Genomic DNA, 24,168 nt, shown 5'->3' on the forward strand with positions numbered 1-24,168 from the left:
CTTTTGTCTTTGTTTCTGAACTAGAACTTCCAATAGGAGAAGCCTTGTATCTAAAATATGTGTTATGCAAAGACCTATAAATATAATGCCACTCTTAGCCTCTTATAAATGTCAAACAAAACTTTAACTCAAGATATGGAACCTAACCATCAAACAATCTTTCAATTTAGGAGTCAATTATTTTTGATAAAGCACCAGATTTGGTGATATCCAAAGAAAGCTACAACCCAGCAATTCCACTTCAGGGAATATAACTGAAGAAATCTGAAACACTCACTTGAAAGAATATATGCACCACTATGTTTGCTGCAGCATTATTTACAATAGAAGATTTGGAAGCAGCCTAAGTGCCCAGTAGTAGATGAGTGGATAAAAAAGCTCTAGTACGTTTACACAATGGAATATTACTTGTCCATAAAAAATAAGAAAATCTTACTTTTTGCAACAGCCTAGATGGTCCTGGAGAGTATTATACAAAGTGAAAAAAGCCAATCGAGGAAATACAAATACCATATGAATTCACTATGTGTAGAAAATAAACAAACAAAATAGAAACAGATTCATAGGTACAGAAAACTGACAGCTGTTAGAGAGGAGGGGCATTTGAGGGCTGGGTGAAAAGGACAAGGGATTAAGCAAAAAACAAACAAACTAAAAAGAACCTCATAGACACAACAGTATTGTATTCACAATACTTTTCCTGAGGGAAAGGGAAGGAAACTGTGGGGAGATAGGAGAGGGTAAAGGGAGGGGGAGGTGAATGTTGACAGAAGAAATTTTACTTTGAGTGGTGAACATACAATACAACATACAGATGATGTGTTATAGAAATAAATAATAAAAAAAACACCTGACCATAAGAATCACCTAGGGTTTTAAGGAGGAAAATAAGAAGAAGAAAAAAAGAATTGTACACCTGAAACCTATATAATTTTATTAACCAATGTTACCACAATAAATTCAATATAATTTCTTTTAAAAAACATAAAAAATAAAGTTACAAAAGGAGGGAAATGTGACAAAACACTATATTTTAACTTGTCTCACTAAAAAAATGATATGTTTTAATGTTTGATCACAATCAAGTTGTTAAGTGAAATAATTATGTGACAAATGAACGTAACGTCAGTGTCATAGGGATCATCTAGTGAAGGAGTGTTTGATGCCTAAAAAGAACGACATCCTATATTAATAATGTCATGTCATGGTGGGAAGGGATATTTTTATGTTTATTATTTTTTTATTGTGAAAGTAATCTTTCCTTTGTATGTCTACATAGCTGAGCTCTACATGTAGAATTATGCATGTAATATATATTATATATAATATGTTATATATTATGTCTTATACATATGCATAAATTATATATAATATATATGTTGTGTATATGTATACAATTTTTCCTTCTTTTTTAATATTATATTTTCTTAAGAAAATGTTTTAAAAGTGTAATTAAAGAATCTTGATTCTGCTACACACACCAAGCCAAAAAGAAAAAGGAATAGTGAAAATGGCACAGCCAGCTAAATGTGCCAGCATGCTGAAGCAGGACTTCCATTTATTTAAAAAAAATTGTTAAAAATTTTATCATTATTGATTGCCTGAGCTTTCACAGGCTATATAAATAAGGGTAGGATAAGTAGATACAGTAGTCTCTATGTGGCAGATAAAAGAAACCCCAACTCAAACTGCCTCAAACAGTGCTAAAGAAGCTGCAATCCTGAGACAGTTCTGACTTCAAGTAAGGCTGAATTGAGCAGCACTGCTGATGTAGAGTGAGCCAGCTTCTCCCTATCACACTTCCCTTCCTTACTGCTGATGTTATCGTCCAGCTCTCTGCATTTGCCCTCAGTGGCCACAGCCATCGCAGCTTCTCACCTGACGGCTCAGATCACACCAGTCAAGAAAAAAGAAAGACCTCAATCATAAAGTACAGATTTTTAGTTTAAGATCTCCTTAGTCCAGGTTGGGCCACATGCCTACCTCTGAACCAATCGTGAGGACCACAGGGATATGATGTTGATAAGCCCAACAAGGCCCAGTCCAGGAATAAGAACAGAGTCAATCCCACCTACTAAGAGTAGAGAAAGGTAGGCTAGGAAATGCATAGCACAAAACTAATAAAATAAAGTAAAATAATAAAATAAAACAGTAAAATATGTATTGTATACCAGCTTATAATTATAGGCTGTAATAATTGTTCCTCTGTGGTCAGCTAGATCAAACCTCTCTTGATCTTCACAAAATTAAAAAATGCAAAATGTAAAAATTTAGTAGATAATTTATAAGTGAACAACAAAGATAAATAGAAGTATTTGGATTCCTTAGCTTAGCAAAAGGAAATCTGATGTAATAGACTCCATAGGACTAGTTTAAAAAAATTATATATATATATATGATCTACATTATTTTCCTTTCATAAAGATCAAAGTTCTGGTCTCCTAGACTTTCTCCTTAATAAAATATTCTTGCTATGAGACTCTCTGCCCTATCACAGAGCCAAGCTGGAGTACTCTACCTCTTCACATGGCTTAGAGTGGCAGAATTAACCTGGCCTGGTTCTGAGCATACTGTCACTCACAAGATAACAGCCATAAAAGGGCTAATTTTATTGACTGCTTATTATGTGCCATACAGAGCACTAAGAGCTTTGTTTTCATTTAAGTTTCAGCACTTTATTAGGTGGTAGCTATTATTATCTTCATTTTAAAGATGAAGAAATAAAGTTGTTTCTTCTTCAAATTCATACATCTATCAGAGGTCCCCAAACTTTTTACACAGGGGGCCAGTTCACTGTTCCTCAGACCATTGGAGGGCCGCCACATACAGTGCTCCTCTCACTGACCACCAATGAAAGAGGTGCCCCTTCCAGAAGTGCGGCGGGGGAAAGATAAATGGCTGTAGTTTGGGGACGCTTGATAGTGCTGAACTCTTTCTACTCGTCCAAATGAGAAACAACACTATGATCCTATACTGAGCCCATTGCAGAGCTTGGAAATGTGCTATATTTTAAAAGAAGATTCTCACTTTTTTTGAGGTCGTATATATGTGCTTTTTGAGAATGGATACAATATCTTATGCTCTTTGAATATTCATTACAGCCATCTCAATACTACAATCAAAATTGGTATTCATGGACTATGTTATTGGATGGGTTAATCTGGCTAAAGAAAATCTTAAACTATTGTTCAAACCTATATATCTAAATTGTCATAGGCACATAGACTCACTTGAATTTCAAAGTTTCTTTTACATACCAAGTCTATAAATGTAGATTCTATCTTTAAAATTAAGCTCTTCTGTATCAGTGAGCAATTGCTCAACAATAAACCACCCCAATATTCAGATCAGAGAAAGATAAGCATTTGATTCTAATCACATATCTCTGAGTCAGCTGAAGTGTCTACTTCAGACTGGACCAGAATGGTTCTGCTTCACTGGTCTCATTCAGAATCCCAGGCTGAAGAAGCAGCAGATACCTGGGTACATTCTAATGTTGGTGGAGGCAGAAGAGCAAGAGGGTAAATCTTAGTATGGAAATACCTGTCAAACTTTTGCTCACATTTCTAAAATCCCATTGGCTAAGGCAAGTCACATAGTTCAGATCAACTTCAACAAAATAGACAAATGTATTTTTCTTTTGGGGAGAAGAAACTAAATATTGTCTGAGCAACAACTGATTCTACCACAACTGCTCAAATAAAGAATGTGGAGAAAAGATTAACATGTATTAAGTACATACCCATTTGTCCATCAATTTAGAAAAGATTATAGAGAAGGTACAATGTAGTGATTTTTGAGCTAAATGCTGGGACTACAATAATAATAATAGTTTACTGACAAAACAATGTTATTTCCTTTTGAGCAATCCAATTGGTAAATACACTCTTCCCCATTTGACAGCTAAAGAAACTAAGGCATCAAGAGATCAAATAACTAGGTCAATGTCACACAGATAACAAGTAGCAAAGGTAGAATGTAAAGACTGAGCATAAAGCCTAAATTCTTTCAACCTCACCAATGTTGTTTCTTTATAGCAAATAAATTCTCATATGACTTCAGAAATGAATAATGAAAAACAGACCACCCATCAGTTTAGAGTTCAATCAGGCAGGTAGAACCAATATGAGTGGCAGAGAACAAGTAAGTCACTATAGAGGCATTAGTCCTCATACAGTTATAAATGTCTGTTGCATCTAGGTCTGGTGACTAAACCTGATCATCAGCAATCAGGAAGAGAAGATGGACACAAAGAAGTGGCAACCGAGGACAAATCAAAACTGGAGGTCACCTTATCACTCACTATGTCCAGTCCTAACAATTTGGGCCCCTTGTGGGAGAAGTCAGCATCCTTTACCACAGAGCTGTAATTACCCCTGGCCAAGGATTTTTAGAAGCTGAAGGGGTTTGATGGGAGCTGGAGGTGCTGTGGGCCCAGGAGCTGCCCCTTGCCAGCAGCAGATCTGTGACAACATACGCAAACTCTAGCAGTGCCTGCTTGACAGCACTCCTCAGAGCCTAGAAATGGCTCCCCATTAGGGCCAAATCCCACAAATTTCTCTCGTAACCAATCCTAACTCGGGACCATATTGGCAGAGAATTTGGGGTAATTGACATAGTACAAAACCATCATATAGTTTAGTACTTTTGCTATGAATTAATTAAAAGTTGTATATAAAATTGGAAAGTGTGAAATAAAATGATTTGCTAAAACTTTCAAGAGCTCTAGCATGAAAAATACTGAGAGATGTCAGAGGACTCGTGTCCAGAAGCTTCTTCCCATGCCACCTTCAGTCACATTCTGGAGTTACCCCTTTTGGTAACTTTTTATTTCTTTAACCCTGACATTTAATACTTAAAGAGCCAAACACTTTTTCTTGGCATGTTACTGGGATGTTTACTGTTTTGGCTGCAAGAACACAAACCAGCTTAGACAGAAAAGAAGGGCTTTGAGGCTCATATAATTCCAATTCAAGGGTGGCTCTCACTTCAGGCATGACTAAGTTTCAGGTTGCAAATAATATCATTAGGGTTTAGTCAGCATCTCTCAACTACGTTAGTCTCCATTTCTTTTTATAAATAAGGTTTATATTTTCCTACTCCAAACAAGCTCTCTCCACATGTCATAAGACATAAGTGCCAGAATTTCCAAATGTGCATCTTTACATCTTAAGATGCAATAAAATAAAATAAAGTAAGCTTTTTTTTTCTCACAACATACACACATGCACAGACACACTCACTGAAAGACTCTTAAGTTGTCCTGTTGGGGCCATATGCCCACCACTTGCACTAAATACTATAAAACAGAAGAAAGAGCTTCCATGATTGAACAGGCTTGGGTCCCCTACCCACTCTTGCAGCAGAAGCAGGCAGGATACTAGGGCTATTATTTCCACCAAAATCCTTGGATGAAGGAGTTACTCCTTAACTTACACAGAGATTCTAGCCAGATAAAAATGACTGATGTTTAATGCAAATATACTTTAAATCAAAGAATTTCAAGGTCTCTGTTAGTTGAGAGAGAGATGTTGATGTTTATGTGATTTTTTTTTTCTAGAAAGCATAACAATGACATAAAAAAGCACCTTTATTAATTCTCTGATAACAGAGTGTAGAAATTTTTTTAAAGGTAGCACAGATTGGCAATAGAACCAAATGCAGTTTTCTATAGATAGCACTGGCCCGCTACTGTCTCAGTTTAAAATATATTCAACAAATTGCCATCAATCTAAAAAATAAAACAAAAACCTCATTAAAAAAAGAGATTAGACTTGTGGGTACCAGAGGTGGGGATTTAGGAAGGGAGAGTTGGAGAAAGATGGTCAAAAAGTACAAATGTCCAGTTACAAGATAAATATTAGAGAAATAATGTACAACCTAATGACTACAGCTAACACTGTTGTATGATATATAAGAAAGTCATTAAGAGAGAAAATCCTGAGTTCTCATTACAAGAACATTTTTTTCTTTTTTCTTTTCTTCTTTCTTTGCTTTTTCTTTCTTTGTTTATTTTTTTTCTATCTATATGAGAAGATGGACATCAGCTAAACCTGTTGTGGTAACTATTGCATAATATGTGTATATTAAACCATCATGCTACTATACTCTTTAAACTTTTAGAGTGATGAATATCAATTATTTCTCAATAAAACTGGAAAAAATAAGAGGGAAAATATGTCCCCAGATGAACTTTATGGCCAGCTTTAGTTTTGAGGGAAATAAAAAAATCTGTGTCTAACAGATATCTCGTCTTTTTCTGGGATTTTTTATTAACAAATAATTATGCATACAGTTTTTACCCACTGGTCATTCCCAGCTCATATTTTTTAATACAAAAAAAAAAAAAAAAAAAAGAAAGAAAAAGAAAAAAGGAATCCATAAAATGGAAAGGCTTTCTAATAATAAAGAATGACCTCTAATTGTAATGGATTTTACTTTCAGGTAAATTGATAAAAGCTAATTTTTATAGCATGACAAAATTATTATTTTTCTTAATGGCTTTGTTTCTAGACAGAATGTGAAACCATGAGTGGTAACAGGGAAATTGGATCATAACTAAAAGTGCTAAAATTTATTCGTTCCCTCATTCCTTACTCTGTATTGAGAACCTACTGTATTATCATGCACTGAGCTAAGCACTCAGAAGAATAAGACATGTCCTTGCTCTAGAGAAGCTCATAATGTAATGGAGAAAAGCTCAAAAGCATAGAAAGTGTAACAAACCACTTATGTCCAGACAGTTATGAGAGCACAGAGCAGAAACCAATTTTGCCTGGGGTCTGTTAGAGAAAGACTTTTAGATGAAAGTCTTGATGAAGAAATAGTAATTTTTTAACCAGAAGTTCCGAAAGCATACTTCAGTAAGAAAAAGTAGCACTCACTACTGTAGGACTTTGTGGTTTTCCTAAGTCACCGGCAGGGCAGGGGACAGTAAGGAGGAATGACCAGGAAGCTAACAGAGAGGTGAGGCCAGACAAAATAGGATGGGAATAGTCTGTCATGTCAAGGGGTTTGGAAAGACAGCGTTGGAAGTAGAGAAAAAGATGAGTGACAAAGGAGAAAGTCTGATTCCACTGAGACCTTATAAAGGTTATAGAAAAGGCTAACATGTGGCCTAAACTAAGGCTGGAAGTCTACAGAGACTTTGTGAAGTTCAAATGGAAATTATTAGCAATGAATTGGATGAGAGAACTAAGAAAAAAAAAGGAATCAAAATATCTCCACATCCCAGCCCGACACTATCCCCTGCGTCACCGCCTGGTCAAGGAATCAAAATATCTCAAACAGACCCTGGCCCTTGGCTCAGTGGATAGAGCATTGGCCCGGCGTATGGACATGCACGGTTCGATTTCCAGTTAAGGCACACAGGAGAAGTGACTATCTGCTTCTTCCCCATCTCTCCCTCTTCCCCTCTTGCGGCCAGTGGCTCCATTGGTTCGAATGTGGCCTCGAATGCTGAGGATAGCTATGTTGAAAAGCATCAGCCTCAGGCACTAAAAATAGCTCATTACTCAAGCATCAGCACCTGAAGGGGTTGTCAGATGGATTGTAGTTGGGGTGCATGTGGGAGTCTGCCTCACTATCTTCACTCCTCTCACATAAAAAGAAAACACCTCACGCATCCAGTTTAGGAAAATAGTTGGGTGGAAATACCCTTAAGATACTAGGGGAAATAGAAGAAGCCGACATTGGGGTAGAAGGCAGGGCAGAGATGGATTAAAAGAGAAAACAGAGCTGTGATCACCTGTGCTAAAGGACATTAATTTTGTGTTGTAGTGCAATAGCTACATAAAATAATGTATTTTACCAAGAATATATTATTCCTGAATATATTCTATTAATGTCCCACTTAAATGTATTCACCATGTCAAAACACATGTTAAACAACAGTATGGACCAAGTCACCTGTTACTATCTTATATATACTCAATACTATAAGAGGAGCATAAAAGTATGAGTAGTGGTAATCTTATGTTACATTTAGTATTCTACCTTCATGAGTATATTATAAATGCTTTTGGGAAAACAAAAAGTAAAACCCCAACTCCATCTGATGGCACAAAATTTTGAGACAAAAAAAAAATCACTGACCTCAAACAGTGATCTCTTTATTAAAGCCAAGAACTGATACAGTTCATATTTCATGTAGAAATGCTTTCATCTGTAGGAGTATCACAACAGTAAACCTTTTCAAATGATGTCTTTTGGTTTAATTTGCAAAACATGGTGACTACTTCCTTATTCTGATGGATGAGTAAACTATTCAACAAAAGCAATAATAGCTATTTGTTGTTGAATATACATAGCATTTCCAATGATGTTCTAAAAAAACTTGCTTACTACTATAATATAAAATTTTCACAGTGATCTTGGAAAAGGCATTAAAACATTATTACAAGAAAAGTAGTTGAGTTTTTTCACATCAGATGTCAGAGTGGGGGCTTTCAGTGTCTAGTCTTATTTCACACTGAGTCTTTTTCATTTACTGTTCTTAATGCATTCAAAAGTTGTTAAAGTTTCTTATATAAAAATATGATTGATTGTTACAGTGACAGTAATTGCATTTTAGCAAAAGTAACCATTATAGTAATTTTCTTCAAGGAAGAGAAATCTAACTAACTAAAGTAGCTAGTTACTTCCTTACACATTAACTTTGAAAATTTCTAACATAAAAAGTCTTGATAAGGCAAGTACAGGTTGGAGAATATAAATTGGCATGTAATATTTATAAAACTACTTCCATCAGGTGGCTCATGATTTTATGTAGCTGTTAATCTGTTAATCACAAATTAGGTGAAACAAAATAAAGGAAAAACTGAAATCTCTGTACTGGTAGGCCAACTAAACTAAGTCCTCAGTTGAAGCCTTCTGAAAATGACTTTCCGATAGCTCTTATTTTCACTTGTAAACTACAGAAGGTAATGATTTTTTTGAAGGCAAGATTTATTCATATCATGCCCATAGAAAATTGAATAGAACGAATATGCAAAGATATTATGATTACAAAGAAAAAAGAAAAAAACAACAATTATGCATGTACTTAGACAAGGGAATGCTTTATATAATAACAACTTGTACATGTTAAATCACAAATGAAGCAGCACTCACATTTAATTTCATGTATTCCACTGCACACCTGAATACTAATTAGCAACTAAAATAGGAAGTATGTGGTACTGCATGTATTGATAAAATCTCAGTTCTCTATTATTCAGACACCAATAATTTAACATGAACTGCATACTGAGAAGAGCTACTTTATCATTTTTGCAGTTTACTTTCTAAAATTCTTTTTCCATAGTAATGGAAGCTATCTACTAATTTAAAAATCAGTCTGGCCTGGCCAGTTAACTCAGTGGTAGAGCATCAGCCTGGCGTGTGGAAGTCCTGGTTCAATTCCTGGTCAGGGCACACAGGAGAAGTGACCATCTGCTTCTCAACCCCTCCCCCTCCCCTCTCACTTTCTTTCTCTCTCTCTCTCTCTCTCTCCCTTTCTTGCAGCCATGGCTCATTTGAGCAAATTGGCTCCGGGTACTGAGGATGACACTATGGCCTCGCTTCAGGTGCTAAAATAGCTCATTTGCTGAGCAACAAGCAATGGCCCCAGATGGGAGAGCATCGCCCCATAGGGGGGCTTGCCAGGTGGATTACTGCTAGGGTGCATGCAAGAGTCTGTTTTCCTGCCCCCTGCTTCCTACTTAATAATTAATAATAATAATAATAATAATAATGAAATCAATCAAAAGTAACTGAAATGTTAGCTAATTATGAAATTGTATTTTCCAGTATTTATTGTTAAGACTGTATGGACAATAACTGCCATGAAAAGTATAAAAATTCACTATGCAGATGGATGAATGGTATTCAAGGTAGTTTAAATCAGTTGCATCAACTTAAATTTTTTTCATTTTGCTGAGGCCACAAAAAACACTGGTACTTTGTTTCTGCCCCTCCTTAGCCCCATTTTTAAAGTAGCCCACAGAACTGCAAAGGAAAGATTTGTTTTGAAGGCTGAGATAGAGACAAAAGAGTTTAAATTTCATGATTTGTCCCTGGCTGCTTCTTTTCATCTCTCTCTCTATCCATTTCTTTGCTAGCCTCTGTATTTAAATTTACCCTTGTACTACCATTTGATTTTTTTGGAGTTATTCTTATAGATGAGAATTTTATTCACAATCCATATTTTTTAGTTAATACTTTCTTTTTTCTTTTTTTTTTTCTTTTTTTTTCTGAAGCTGGAAACGGGGAAGCAGCCAGACAGACTCCCACATGCGCCCGACCGGGATCCACCCGGCACGCCCACCAGGGGGTGACGCTCCACCCATCTGGGGCGTCGCTCTGTCGCGACCAGAGCCACTCCAGGGCCTGGGGCAGAGGCCAAGGAGCCATCCCCAGCGCCCAGGCCATCTTTTTGCTCCAATGGAGCCTCGGCCGCAGGAGGGGAAGAGAGAGACAGAGAAGAAGGAGAGGGGGAGGGGTGGAGAAGCAGATGGGCGCCTCTCCTGTGTGCCCTGGCTGGGAATCGAACCCAGGACTTCCGCACGCCAGACCGATGCTCTACTACTGAGCCAACCGGCCAGGGCCTAGTTAATACTTTCTTTTATTTTTCTACTATTCCCATAAATTCCAAACCCTTTCCCATTTATTTGCATCATTTTTGCCCATCAATTGCATCTAATATAATACAAGTTAGTTTTATTATGTACAGCAAGGAATCCAGTGGGGGAAATTGCAAATATGTGTGCGTGCATGCATCTGTGTGCTTTAGAGTTGTATTCTAAAATAAGGATTCAGTGTAAAATTGATTATAGTAGTCTTTCAGCAAAACCTTGTTTCCTTGATGCATGACTGGTGTCTCATTCATTTACAGAACACAAAGGTAAAAGTAATTACAAAATAATTACACTCATTGACATCAAAATAGAATGTTTCAAAGAGAAGGACCTAATAAGTATCTGCTAAGAAAGTCACAGGCATCTTTTAAGACATGTTTTCTACTCTTTAGTTCAGCTCTGGTACATTTACTTAATCTCATTTAAAAGGTCTTGGGAGATATTATCACTAATTATATTGCTTACTTTTTTAATTCATTGCATATAGGTTTCTTATGTAAACTTTGATTATTTCTTAAGTCTATTAATATTTGTAAAAATGTTTTTATCATCATATTTTTGCCTACTGTTCCATGCATTTATGTAAAAAAGTTCCAAATATTGTTTTCTCTTTAACTCAAAAGAAATTAAATTATAAAGCATTAAGAGAGAAATGGAGGAGTGAGAAATCTCCTCGAACTCTCCCACTGAAATTTCAACCATTTGAGCAGCTATAATTTGGCAAAGGATCTCCTGCTGAGTGCAGAGCACACCTGAAAGATCCACACTCCGAAGCAACTGAAGGTGGGCAGGGAACAGCGGGGATGGGGATGCAAAAGATAAAGACACAGCCCTGCAGTTGACCACGCGTGGCCGGGCTCCAGGGAGGGGTGGAACCCGGCTATGTCTGGGTTTCCTCCTGCCAGGAGGAGTGGAAAGATGGGGTGAGAGGGTCATTCTCAGGAGTGAAAAGCTAGAGGAATGGCTGAGTGCTGGGACAGGGCAGGGGATGCAACACTGGGGCTCTGCCGGTTCTCTTGCAGTCTGCCTGCAGCCCACACTTTGGACAGAGATCTGGAAACACAAAGTGCTGCAAACCCACAGCCTTCCATACCTGGGAGCTAATTTCACAGAACCACCATTTCCCCTGAACAAAGGGGGTGCTCTGTGTCTAGTCCCCAGTCCATCCGGGCACAGAAGACAACAAAGTCCCAAGGTAGCCATTGCTGCAAAGAACAGAAAGGCAACCAGGACCCCCAGCCCACCCCACCTTCAAATCACAGCTACGGAATGACAGCAGCCACCGGCAGTGGAAGCCAGCCCAGGGATTTCACACAGCTAACCTTCATAATCCAGTGCAACCTACTGGAAAGTAATAGAAAAACATCTTGGAACTAAACTACTAAGAGCCACTCACAAATACCTAGACAGAGGATTCCATCAAATACCGTGAATAGCCAAGAAAAAGACACAGTGCAAAAAGAAACCAAAAAATCAAATAAAGTAAAAAATAATGTTAATTCATAGTCAGCAAGTTTTGATGGACAGAAATAAACAATATTGTGTCCAGGAGGTAATACCCAAGTGGTGGGGTGCAGGGCAAAAAATAACAAATACAAAGTAGTTGAATTGATGTGAGAATATGTAATCTGTATAAAAGGAATGTACAAAGAATTTTATTGAAAATATAAAGTTTTATTGAAATATATAGCTTTATAAAAACATTGTTAAAACAAATAGCTTTGTTGAAAATGTATGCAATGCCTATTAAATAGAATGTGTGGCATCAGAAAGCAGAAATGTGAACATACTTGTTTCTAATTTTAGATGTAACTTACCCCTTTAGCTGGAAAATTAAAATGTATTATGTTTAAGATTCTCTCAAAAAAAAAAGTCACAGGGACTGTATCAGTTAGGATGCTTCTAGTTATAAACAACAGAAAACCCAACAGATACCTGCATAAACAATGGAGAGAATTCATTGGCCCGTGTAACTAACAATCCAGAGGATGGAAAAGACTCAGATGAAAATGACCAGAGCTCTGGGCGATTTGTCTGCAGTTGTCTCAAACTTCCCTTCTTGACTGTTGGCTCTGCCCTTAGGCTAGCTTCTACCCACGTTGCAAAATTTCAGCTAGAAGCAACAAGGGTCATATTCTTTCTCACATCTCCCAGGAGAGGGCATGTTCTTCCCCAGCCAAAGGATAAAAGTCCTGAACTTCATTCTGATTGAACCAGTTTGGACCACTCTTGAATCATTTGCAGTGGCAAGAAAGACATTCAGTAGTCCCCCAGCCCTTTTTTGCTGGTGACACATTCCAAAACCCCTACATATATGCCCCTATGTAGTACTAAACCTTAAATGTATTGTTTTTTTCCCATGCACACATCCTTATGACATAATTTAGACTCCTATTGTACTTTGTGGTCATTATCAAGTAAAATAAAGGTTACTTGAATACAAGTACTGCAATATTGACAAAGTCACTCTGACTCCTAAGGTGGTTACTAAATAACTAATGATCAGGGAACATACACAAGAGTAGATACTCCAGACAAAGGAATGATTCACATCCCAGGTTGGATAGAGCAGGATGAAAACAAGATTTTATCATGCTTCTCATAACAACACACCATTTAAAACTTATGAATTGTTTATTTCTATAATTTTCCATTTAGTACTTTCAGACCACAGTTGACCCTGTGTAAGTGAAACTGTGAAAAGTGAAACCATGGACAAGTGGAGATTAATGTATTGGTTCAGACCAACCAAGGCATATGCTTGGCACACCCTGAAACAACTCCATGGGTTTCTTAAACATTGAAATACTTCTGTCCATAGGCAGCCAATGCTCTGGGTCTCCCCCAGTGTTCCTCACTGCATCAACAACCTAGCCTGAAATCCCCCTGACCTCTCCATTATCCAGCAACTAAAAAGTTAACATCTGCAAAGCAAGGATAATTGGTCTGTGCTCCAACAATACAGCAAGCATCTCTTCTATTTGGATGAATCATGTCCTGGTTGTTAGACATTTTGAATATCATCTCACCCCACAGCATCAATCTCACTATATCAGTTTCCTAGGACTGCCATGACAAAGTACCACAAACTGGATAGCTTACAACAACAGAAATTTATTATATCATCATTCTGGAGGCTGTAAGTCCAAAATCAAGTTGTTAACTGAGCCATGCTCTTTCCAAACACTAGGGAAGAACACTTCCTGTCCTTTACCAGCTTATTGTGGTTGCCAATATTCAGTGGTGTGCCTTGGTTTGTGGTAGGATAACTCTAATCCCTATTTCTATCTTCATATGGTGAACTTCCATGTATCTGCATCTAAATTTCCCTCTTCTTATAAAAACATAAGTCAGCCTGACCTGTGGTGGTGCAGTGGGTAAAGCGTTGACCTGGAACGCTAAGGTTGCCAATTCGAATCCCTGGGCCTGCCTGGTCAAGGCACATATAGGAAGCAACTACTATGAGTAGATGCTTTCTACTTCTCACCCCTCTTTCTCACTCTCCTTCTCTCTCTCTCTCTCTCTCTCTCTCTCTCTCTCTCTCTCTCTCTTTCCCCCCTCCAAAAGTCAATAAATAAAATCTAAAAAAAAAAAGTTTAAAAAAAAAACATAAGTCACAAGATCAGTGCCCAGCCTAACTTAGCATGACCTTGTCTTCACTTGATTATATCTGCAAAGTCCTTATTTCAAAATAAGGTCACATTCACAATTTCTGGGTGGACATAAATTTGGGAAGACACTATTCAACCCAGTAATATAGCCTCTCCCAAGTGGGATAAATGCTATGCAATGGGAAAGTGCCTAAATGATGTTAAGGCAGTTCCCACAAAGTCCACTATAGATGCCGGCCCCTCTGGCTCTTTGCTCTCCTCATTTACCTGGCTATAGTCAATAGCTTTATAGTTGAACTATCATTTCAGATTTTACTTGCATCTTCTGAGCTAGATCCCATACTGACTAATCTCATTTTTAATTCTATGGTCTAAATGCATTGACTTTAAAAAGTAGGTCGAGGGGCCCTGGCCAGTTGGCTCAGTGGTAGAGCGTCGGCCTGGCATGCAGAAGTCCCAGGTTCGATTCCCAGCCAAGGCACACAGGAGAAGCGCCCATCTGTTTCTCCACCCCACCCTCTCTCCTTCCTCCCTATCTCTCTCTTCCCCTCCCGCAGCCAAGGCTCCATTGGAGCAAAGTTGGCCCGGCCGCTGAGGATGGCTCTATGGCCTCTGCCTCAGGTGCTAATATGGCTCTGGTCGCAACAGAACAATGCCCCAGATGGGAAGAGCATCGCCCCTTGGTGGGCATGCCAGGTGGATCCCAGTCGGGCACATGCAGGAGTCTGACTGCCTCCCCGTTTCCAGCTTCAGAAAAATACAAAAAAAAAAAAAAAAAGTAGGTTGAGGGAGGGGTCAGGCAAAGAGTCCTTAACTCCACATGCCTGTCCAAGCATTATCAATAGGCTAATTAAGCAATATATCTCACCTAGGTAAGTATGTATATAGTTGTGATTAATCAAACAAAATTCATATAAAATCTCCCTGCATTTATAATATTTCATTTTCAATTATGTTTATTCTGTACCAACAGATTGTAAGGTACAACTACTATTGGACTTTAAGCACACTGGCCTGTATTAGAAGAGCCATAAGTAAATTGGGATACCATTCTGGCTGCTGTCACAAAGGCCAAAAAATAGTTCAAACAAACAGACACTGATATCTTTCTCATGTAAGAACTGAAGCACAACTAGTCCAGGAGACACTTTGCAGCTTCATGGTCTTGCAGATCTAGGCACTTTCTATTCTGTTGTGCTATCATTCATTCTCAAGCTATGGCTTTTATCCCCTGGCATAAGATGGCTTTTGTCGCTCTCACTGGTGTGGTTGCATTCTGCTCACATACCACTGGCCAAATCCTAAAATATATGGCCAAACATAGCTGGGAAATGTAGTCTTTATCTGGGAAGCCATGTGCTCAGAAAATGTTGAAAGTTCTATTATTAAAGAAAGAGGAGAAAATCAATATTATGGAAAGTTAGCATCTTTGACAAAATCTACATGCACTTGGAGGAAAGTAGTGGATAGTCACAAATGATTTGCATATTCTTAATAAACTATGATGTTTGTTCTAATTTTCAAGATAACTTTACACATCTTTAATATTGTTATTTTTATTATTTTTTTCTTTAGAATCTACCTCATCTTACTAACTCTACTTAGATAGTTGGCCTAAAAACGCTCACTAGATGTCTATAGTGAGAAAGTTTTAAAGGAGAATGATTGCAAATAATGAGGTCAACAGGAAACAGTGTGTGGAAGGAAAAAATTACAATTTGGTGAGTGACTATTTTGCTAGAATAAGGATTTTAACTCCTTATATCCGTGACAAGTTATCCATTTACAAATAATAGAAAGAAAAGCTAAGCTAGGGTATCACTACCGAAGTCTTACAAACTATAATGCACAGTGCCACAACCAAGCAAGACTTCATGGAGCTTAAACCTAGTTCCCTGTTTAAAAGCATATTCTTCTCAAATGGGAAAAGGCACATCGAGGTCTTTATAAATGTTGAACAACAACTTTGGGCTGAACTTTGTCAAAGCAAAACAAATAAAACCATAATGCAGATTTTTAAAAAAGGAGGGAAAAAATGTGAACAATTTTTTTAAAAAGAACATTGGAGGATTGAGAGTATACTATTCAATTTATGATTTGTTCAAAGTTCTTATTGGTGTTGAATTTCTCACAATTTTGACTTCTTGCTGAACCTTATTATAAACTTTTTTATGGAGGTAAGTGTACCGGGTGGTCTCAGAGTGTCCCTCAGATCTACTCTTCATTCTTCCACACTAGATCTGTGTCTCAGGAGACTGACTTATATGGATCACATCACTAAGCTTGCTTGCTCTCTGGTTTCTTTTTTTTTTTTTGTATTTTTCTGAAGCTGGAAACGGGGAGAGACAGTCAGACAGACTCCCGCATGCGCCCGACCGGGATCCACCTGGCACACCCACCAGGGGGCGACGCTCTGCCCACCAGGGGGTGATGCTCTGCCCCTCTGAGGCGTCGCGACCAGAGCCACTCTAGCGCCTGGGGCAGAGGCCAAGGAGCCATCCCCAGCGCCCGGGCCATCTTTGCTTCAATGGAGCCTTGGCTGCGGGAGGGGAAGAGAGAGACAGAGGAAGGAGGGGGGGCGTGGAGAAGCAGATGGGCGCTTCTCCTATGTGCCCTGGCCGGGAATTGAACCCAGGTCCCTCGCACGCCAGGCCGACGCTCTACCGCTGAGCCAACCGGACAGGGCCGCTCTCTGGTTTCTTAGCACCACCAAATGAGAGGCTACCACAGGACACTGGACCCTGGAAGGACGGTAAGTTTGGATATACATTCCCCCGCTTCCTCCATGCCACACTGTGAGTTTGCAGTGCCTGCGCTCCTCCATAGAAGGCCACAGCTACTGTCGTCTGGTAGGAGATCAGGTTAATAAAATTACATAAGTTTCAAGTGTACAATTCTATAACACATCCTCTGTATATTGTATTGTCTGTTCACCACCCAAAGTCAAGTCTCCTTCTCTCACCATTTATTCCCCTTCACCCTCTTCTATCTCCACCCCCCCTTTGCGTTTGGTAGTCACCATACTGTTGTCTGTGTCTATGAGTATGTTTTCTTTTTTAATTTTTTTGGCTTAATCTCTTCACTTTTTTTACCCAGTCCCCCAATTCCCCTCTCATCTAACCACTGTCAGTCTATTTTCAGTATCTATGAGTCTCTTTCTATTTTGTTTGTTTATTTTGTTCATTAAATTACACATACAAGTGAAATTACATGGTTTTTGTCTTCCTCTGACTGGCTTATTTTACTTAGCAATAAATCCTAGCTTTTAGAAGAAAAAATACTAATTAGAACAGGCAAAAGGCTGAGCACAGAGCAGAAAGACAGAAGCACACACTCAAGCTGACCAAGAGATTATGAGTTAAGGGAACTGCTCTGAAAACCCCATCTTCTCTTCCCTTTTGTGGCCACCAATTAGCAAAAGCTGCCGAAATGAAATCCAATCCCTTTGTGACTTTTGAGCAGAGCAAGATCCATAAAAGACATTTTAATGCACCTTCCCACATTCACGAGAAGATTATATTTTCCCCTTTCCCAAGAGTTAAGACAGAACTCTAATATTTGATCCACAGCCACCCAAAAAGATGATAAAGTTCAGGTTGTATGAGGACACTACAAAGATCAGAAAATTGGTAAAGTAATCCAAGTTTTGAGGGAAAAAATGTGTCATCTATATTGAACATGTGCAGCAAGGGAAGCCAGTGACACCACAACCCCTGTGGGCATTCAGCCCAGTAAGATGATTGTCACTAGGTTAAAGCTGTACAAAATGGCAAAAAATCCTTGAATGTAAAGCCAAATCATGCCAAGGAGGGATGGAAAGGGGAAAATATAAGAAAAACACAATTGAGAGGTTATAATCTTATATACAACATCATTAAAAATTGTTAACATAAAAAAAAATCTCTTCAGTCTTATCTTTGTAGTCCACCAGCTGCCCCATACTCCTACTGTACATTAGATGAGAAATTGTTTCAAGTTCTTGTTTGTTAACCTGATATGAATTCGCACCAAAAGACTGAGATTATTAAAAACTTCCAGGAATAAAATTAGGGCCCTGTTCTTGTTGATGAGTTTTCTTACCTTGGTCAATTAAGTAGTGAAGAAGGCTTTCCTTGACCCTTCTGCTGGCCATGTGAAGAAATCTGAACTGGGCTCTGCCACTGTTCTTCATTCTTCTCCAAACCTTCTTTCTTTGAAATATGCACTGTGTTTGCAAAGCACTGTGTTTTTAAAATAATCCAGAAAATGAAAGAGAGAGAGAGAGAGAGAGAGAGAGAGAGAGAAACAGAGAAAGAAAGTAAAAGTTACAGTGCACTCTAGACACAAGGAAATGTTCTTGGGAAGTATTTGCAAGTAGGTACAGGAAAGTTTTCAAAACCACATCAATAAAAGAAGTTACATGAATAACTTTTGAATATTGATTCTTCAAGTATGTTAGCAAGTCAGAAAGCTTATTAAACAAGACAATGCTTTTTCTAATATTACATAAGGTCTCTATCCCATAAAGAGATTCTAAAGGGACATTTATGTAAGTAATTCACATTTGAAGCCAACAGAAGCCTTCTATTGATGAGAGTATTCCAATTGCCAGTGTCTCTCACTACACACAGACTAAATGTCTTAAGATTTTGATTCTTTATGTTATTTGATCTGAGGTTTCATTGGTTTTATTTCAGTAGTAATGTCTCAGAGAAAACAAAATGTATATAAAACTTCTTTAAGATTTTAAGAACATTTTATATCTTGACTTTTTAAAAAAGACTTTTGCAGAAAAGAGATAAAATATTATTTAACCATACCAGTAACAAGGCAATAAAGTTAAATTTACTAGCCCAAACCAGGATTTCAGTTACAATAGATATAAATTTACATATTCATAATCTTTCAATTTTGTATTATAAATCTTTCATATTCACTGACATACTGCCCAATATGTATAGTTATATTTTTTCTAACAGAAACATGTTACATCTTGTGATGTACCTCAAATGAAAATATTCTTTAATACACCAAATTTCATGTTGTAATGGCTAGCTTAGTACTATGACAGCTGTAGTTCTCCAGAAACTAGCACTAAATGGTGCTGCTATCCTTGCAAGCACTTAAAAGTTTAAAGTTGTTTCTATCTAATCTAAGGTTGAACACTATGTATAGAAAAAATGTTGGCAGAAATCTAGCAACTAGAACTCTGTGTCTCCTAACAATAGACAGTTGGACAATTTCTCTAAAAGACAGCAAGATGTTACTCAAAAGTCAAACATTTGCTTCTTCGTTTGCTAGGAAAAACTATATTCTCTCATCAAATCCAATATGTATTATTTTTACAAATTACATGCCCATCACTAAATGGCTGAACTAAATGGCTGAGTTCACCTATATATTTGAGTTAACATACGAAACAAAGAAAATAGGCTTGGCTGCAGAGTCAATGAAAGCCAAATAAAAAGCCAATCTAAACAGATGAAGATCAACAAAGGAGATCATTGTTAGGTGAGATGGGCTTAATAACTTTAGCAAGGAGGATTTGCTGTGCTCATCACAACACAAAGCTACTCATTTAAGCTACTTAGGCACAAAAACACAAATCCAATTGCAAGAGGGATGGGTAGTTTCACACAACTGTACTTTTATTTACCAAACTGTATTAGAGTTAAACTCTAGTGAGTCTTACATGGACATCTCAGAGATGTTTTTGGGAATAATAATGATGATAATAAATAGGCAGTAAACTTTTCTGAATCAGCTTTTTTTAAATATAGAGTTATATATAAATGGAAGATGTGTTGGCAATTATGATGGCTAAGGTTAAGATAATAATGAATTATCTGTTATAAAACAATCCTCATTCAGTATGGTCTTCCTAAAATGATTCTGCGGCCTTTGAACACTGGGAAATTTTCTGGTCTGATCTAGAGTACCACAGGGTTCATAATACACCCACATATGTCCTTCCAGAGACTTGTCAAAAGGAACTTCCATCCACTAAACTGAAAAGCAAAATTTCTTCTCCTCTACAGCTTCCATTAAGATTCTGCCTGCCAAATATTGTAATTATAAACCTAGAAAACATAAAAGACTCAAGTTAAAAGCTATTTAGCAAAGTAATGGGGCACAAAATTAATATACAAAAGACAAACAACAAATAGTATGAATATCTAATGGAAGAAACTACTTATTTAAATAGGAAAAGAAGATTAAAGCACAGGAATAAACTTAATAAGAAATGGTAAAGCACACTGGAACACATACAAGAAATTTTGCACAAAGGGAAGATATACTGAATTGGTAGGCATAACATATAAAAAGGATATCAATTCTTTCCAAGTTAATTTATAATTTCAACATGAACCCAATAAGGATAATATTGACAATAGGTGTTTGAAACTAAGCAAATTTATTAATAGTTTATATGGAAAAATAATTAACCAAAAATAGGCACACACACACACGCATACACACCAAAAAAAAAAAAAAAAACTAACGGAGAAGTGGGAAATGAGGATTTGCACTATTAGATATTAAAACATAAAAAACTGAACTTTTAAACAGTGTGATACTAGTTCATTATTAGGCAAACTGAGCAATAGTTTAGAAAGTCTAGAAATAATTTCAAATGCATACTGCAACTCAATATATGAAAGATAGCATTTCAAATCAGTGAAAGAAAAACAAACAAAATTAAGAGAAAAAATATATATAAAATTGTAATGAATAACTAAGGAAAAAGATCTTGGATTTGAACCTCACATTATATTTCAGTAAAACCAGAATAAATTTCAAATGGATCGAATATGTACATACAAAATAATGAGAACATATAAAGAGTAATAAAAGAAAACATATGAAGTTCCTTTTTAATGCACTGGATAAGGTCTTTATGACTCAATCTACAATTCATAAAAGAAAAAAAAAATATTCAATCACACATATAACTATAAACAAAGTCAAAGTTACATGACAAACTAACAAACACATTCCATAGACAAATATTAATCTCCCTAACATATGAAGAGCTACTAGATACCAATAAATGTATGTTGTGAGCACAGGAGCATATCTAAAAGGAGTCACCCACATATTTGTGTCTTTTCACAATGTCAGGTTTATTAGGCAAGACCTCCTGAATAAGCCAACAGAATCACACACAGGTTACACACAGAGAGGAGGAGCTTATGCAATAGAAAGATAGAAGCAGCAGAGGCAGCATCTGGTGGAAGTCTCAGTCACTGGCAGTGTCTGCAGCTGGAGAGGCACACACTGGTCTCAAGCTAAGTAGCTGTAGTCATGGCAGGCATCTGGTGGAGGGGAAGTCCAGCAGGGCTGTGAGCATGACCAGTGTGTTATAAAACTAAACTCCAGTGTTGGCTGATCAGAGCTCTGAGTTCTTACAGCCCACAGGAGTGGAGGTCCCACACATATCTGTATTTAGATGGAATACTTATCCAAGTGCCCAGACTTGTGGTTTTGAGTATTTGGGCCCTTTCCAGAGATGTTCCTATTATGCACTAGTCGCAGTCTTGAGATAATAGCACTTGACATATCTATCTGTCATGGTTAACAGTAACTCCATATTGGATTGTGAAAGATGTCCAAAGTCCACCCTTCTCTTGCTGTGTACATTGACCAACTGTATAATAGAAATAGAGGAAGAAATATATATATACATAGACTCAAGTCACAGGAAAAAGTCCACATGGCTTGTAAACATAAGTAGATGATCAAGTCCCCTTTTTATAAGATAAATACATGTTAAAACTATACTGATATATCACTTTTCAGATTGGAAGTTATCTAAGAGATTGAGAATACATTTTATTCTTTATAGGAAAATAGACCATCTCACACAGTAAGGAGAGTTAAATGGATACAACTCCGATGGAAGGAAATTTTGCGAAGTTTAACAAAACTGCATAAATCATGGACTTACAATTGGACATCTAGGAATTCATCCTGTAGATACACTTGCCCAAATGCAAAATGCCATTATAAATTATTATTGCCCCTATTAGTTAAAATAAAAAGCTGGAAACAACTCACATGCCAATCAATAAGACAATGGTTAAAAAGTCCTGGAACATATACAGAGTGCAGTACTACACAGGGCTTTAAAAAAAATAAAAAAGGAAGACAAGATGGCGCTGGAGTAGGCGGACGTACCAACATCCACCTCCCAGAACCAAAGTGGATTACAAACTAATTTTAAGAACAATCATCTGGAAAAACCAACTTTGGACTAAACTAAGAGAACTCTTCAATCAAGGAACACTGAAGAAGCCACACCGAGACTGGTAGGAAAAGCGGAAATGCGGAGAGGGCTGCCCAGATCCCCAGAGCAAACGGCAGCTGGGAGAGACTTGCGTGGCGGGAAGTGAGTCTAGCAGAGAGGGGAGGTTCCTGAATCCCAGGAACAAAGCCCCAGACTGCAGCCCCAGAGCCTAGAAGAGGCGTATGAACAGTATTTAGCTGGAAACAAGTCAGGATACTGTTTGTGAGAAAGAGACTGATTTCTCAGACCCAGGATTCTTCTTAAAGGGACTGCGCAGAACACCTCTCTCACAACTACTCACCCCGGGCTCCGGGGGACAGAGAGAGAGGAGAGGACTGGAGCAGTGGGAAGAGAGTGTAATCTAGGAGGCACAGGGAGAAACATTTTGGAAGACAGCCACCCTAACCCCTGGGATGAGTCACTCCCCAAATCTGAAGTGAATATTTCCCCTGGAAACAGCAATACCAGCAAAGGGAAGCAGGTCACCAGCCAAACAAGCTCTCCAGCGGCACTCAGAGCAGAGTCGCTTAGAAGGAGGGAGCTTTCAGTAGTGAGTGTTAGGGTCTGAGCAGCAGCGCCCCCACCCACACAGCTGAGGGATCGCCCGAGGGTGGGTGGCAGCGTGACACGGAAGTGTGGTTCTGTCAGCAAGGGCAGAAGCCGGCTGGCCACCACTGGGCTCAGGGGTGAGCTCAGTCTTGCCCGGCTGGGGAGGAGGGGGCATGCAAAAGCGGTCAAGCCCAGCTGCGGGCAGCCTGAAATCCAGCCGTGGGAGAAGGGCAAGAACCCCGGAAGGGGTGGAGACCAGCTCTTGAGCAAGGGCACAGGAGCACAGCCTTGCCCCACCCACAGAACCGAGGCTTGTGGCCTGACTTGGCAGCCGGCTCCTCCCGCGGGGGGGGGTGGGGGAGCCAAAACCCAGAACAGGTGGAGTCCCGCTAGTGAGTATAGGCATGCAGTCCCACCTGGTCTGTGGATCCAAGACTTGCAGCCACCCCACAAGTGGGCTCCTCCTGCAAGGGCAGTGCGAAAGCCTGGAATCAGGCAGAGACCCACAGCTGAGCAAAGGTCCTGCCACTGCCCTCAGGGCCGAGCATAATGCCATCCATGGGGGTGGGGAAAAAGCCAACACCACTTAGACTTGTACACCCCAATGCGTGATCACAACCACTCCCATGAAGGAGAGGTGGAAACCACAGCAACAGCCCCAGTAGGCAGGCACCGGCAACGCCCATGCCCAAATGCCCTAGGCAGCAACAGCAGAGGGGGTGGCAGGCCTGAAGACAGACCATACCTAGGGAAAAGAGGCCACACCCAGTGGACTCCAGTGGTCAAAACCTTCCTTTACACAAAGAAAATGAAAAGGCAGAGAAATACAACACAAATGAATCAAGAGAAATCCCCAGTAAAGGTCCTGAATGAATCAGATATAACCAAATTACCAGATGCAGAGTTTAAAATAACAATTGTTAGGATGCTCAAAGATATTAGAACAACAATAGATGGTCATTACAAACACCTAAATAAAGAGATAGCAAATATTAAAAAGGACATTGAAATAATAAAAAAGAATCAGTCAGATGACAAATACAATATCTGAAATAAAGAACACAATGGAAGGAATTAAAAGCAGGATAAATGAACTGGAGAATCGAATCAGCAAGTTAGAGGACGC

At 38.5% G+C, this 24,168-nt stretch overlaps 1 pseudogene; it reads left to right on the forward strand.

Annotated features, from left to right (window-relative positions):
• Positions 1–17,656: 17,656 nt before the first annotated feature.
• Positions 17,657–18,084, forward strand: LOC136378893 (large ribosomal subunit protein uL24 pseudogene; annotated as a pseudogene).
• Positions 18,085–24,168: the final 6,084 nt, after the last annotated feature.

This window comes from Saccopteryx leptura, chromosome 7 (assembly GCF_036850995.1).
Source record: "Saccopteryx leptura isolate mSacLep1 chromosome 7, mSacLep1_pri_phased_curated, whole genome shotgun sequence".
Lineage (NCBI taxonomy): Eukaryota > Metazoa > Chordata > Mammalia > Chiroptera > Emballonuridae > Saccopteryx > Saccopteryx leptura.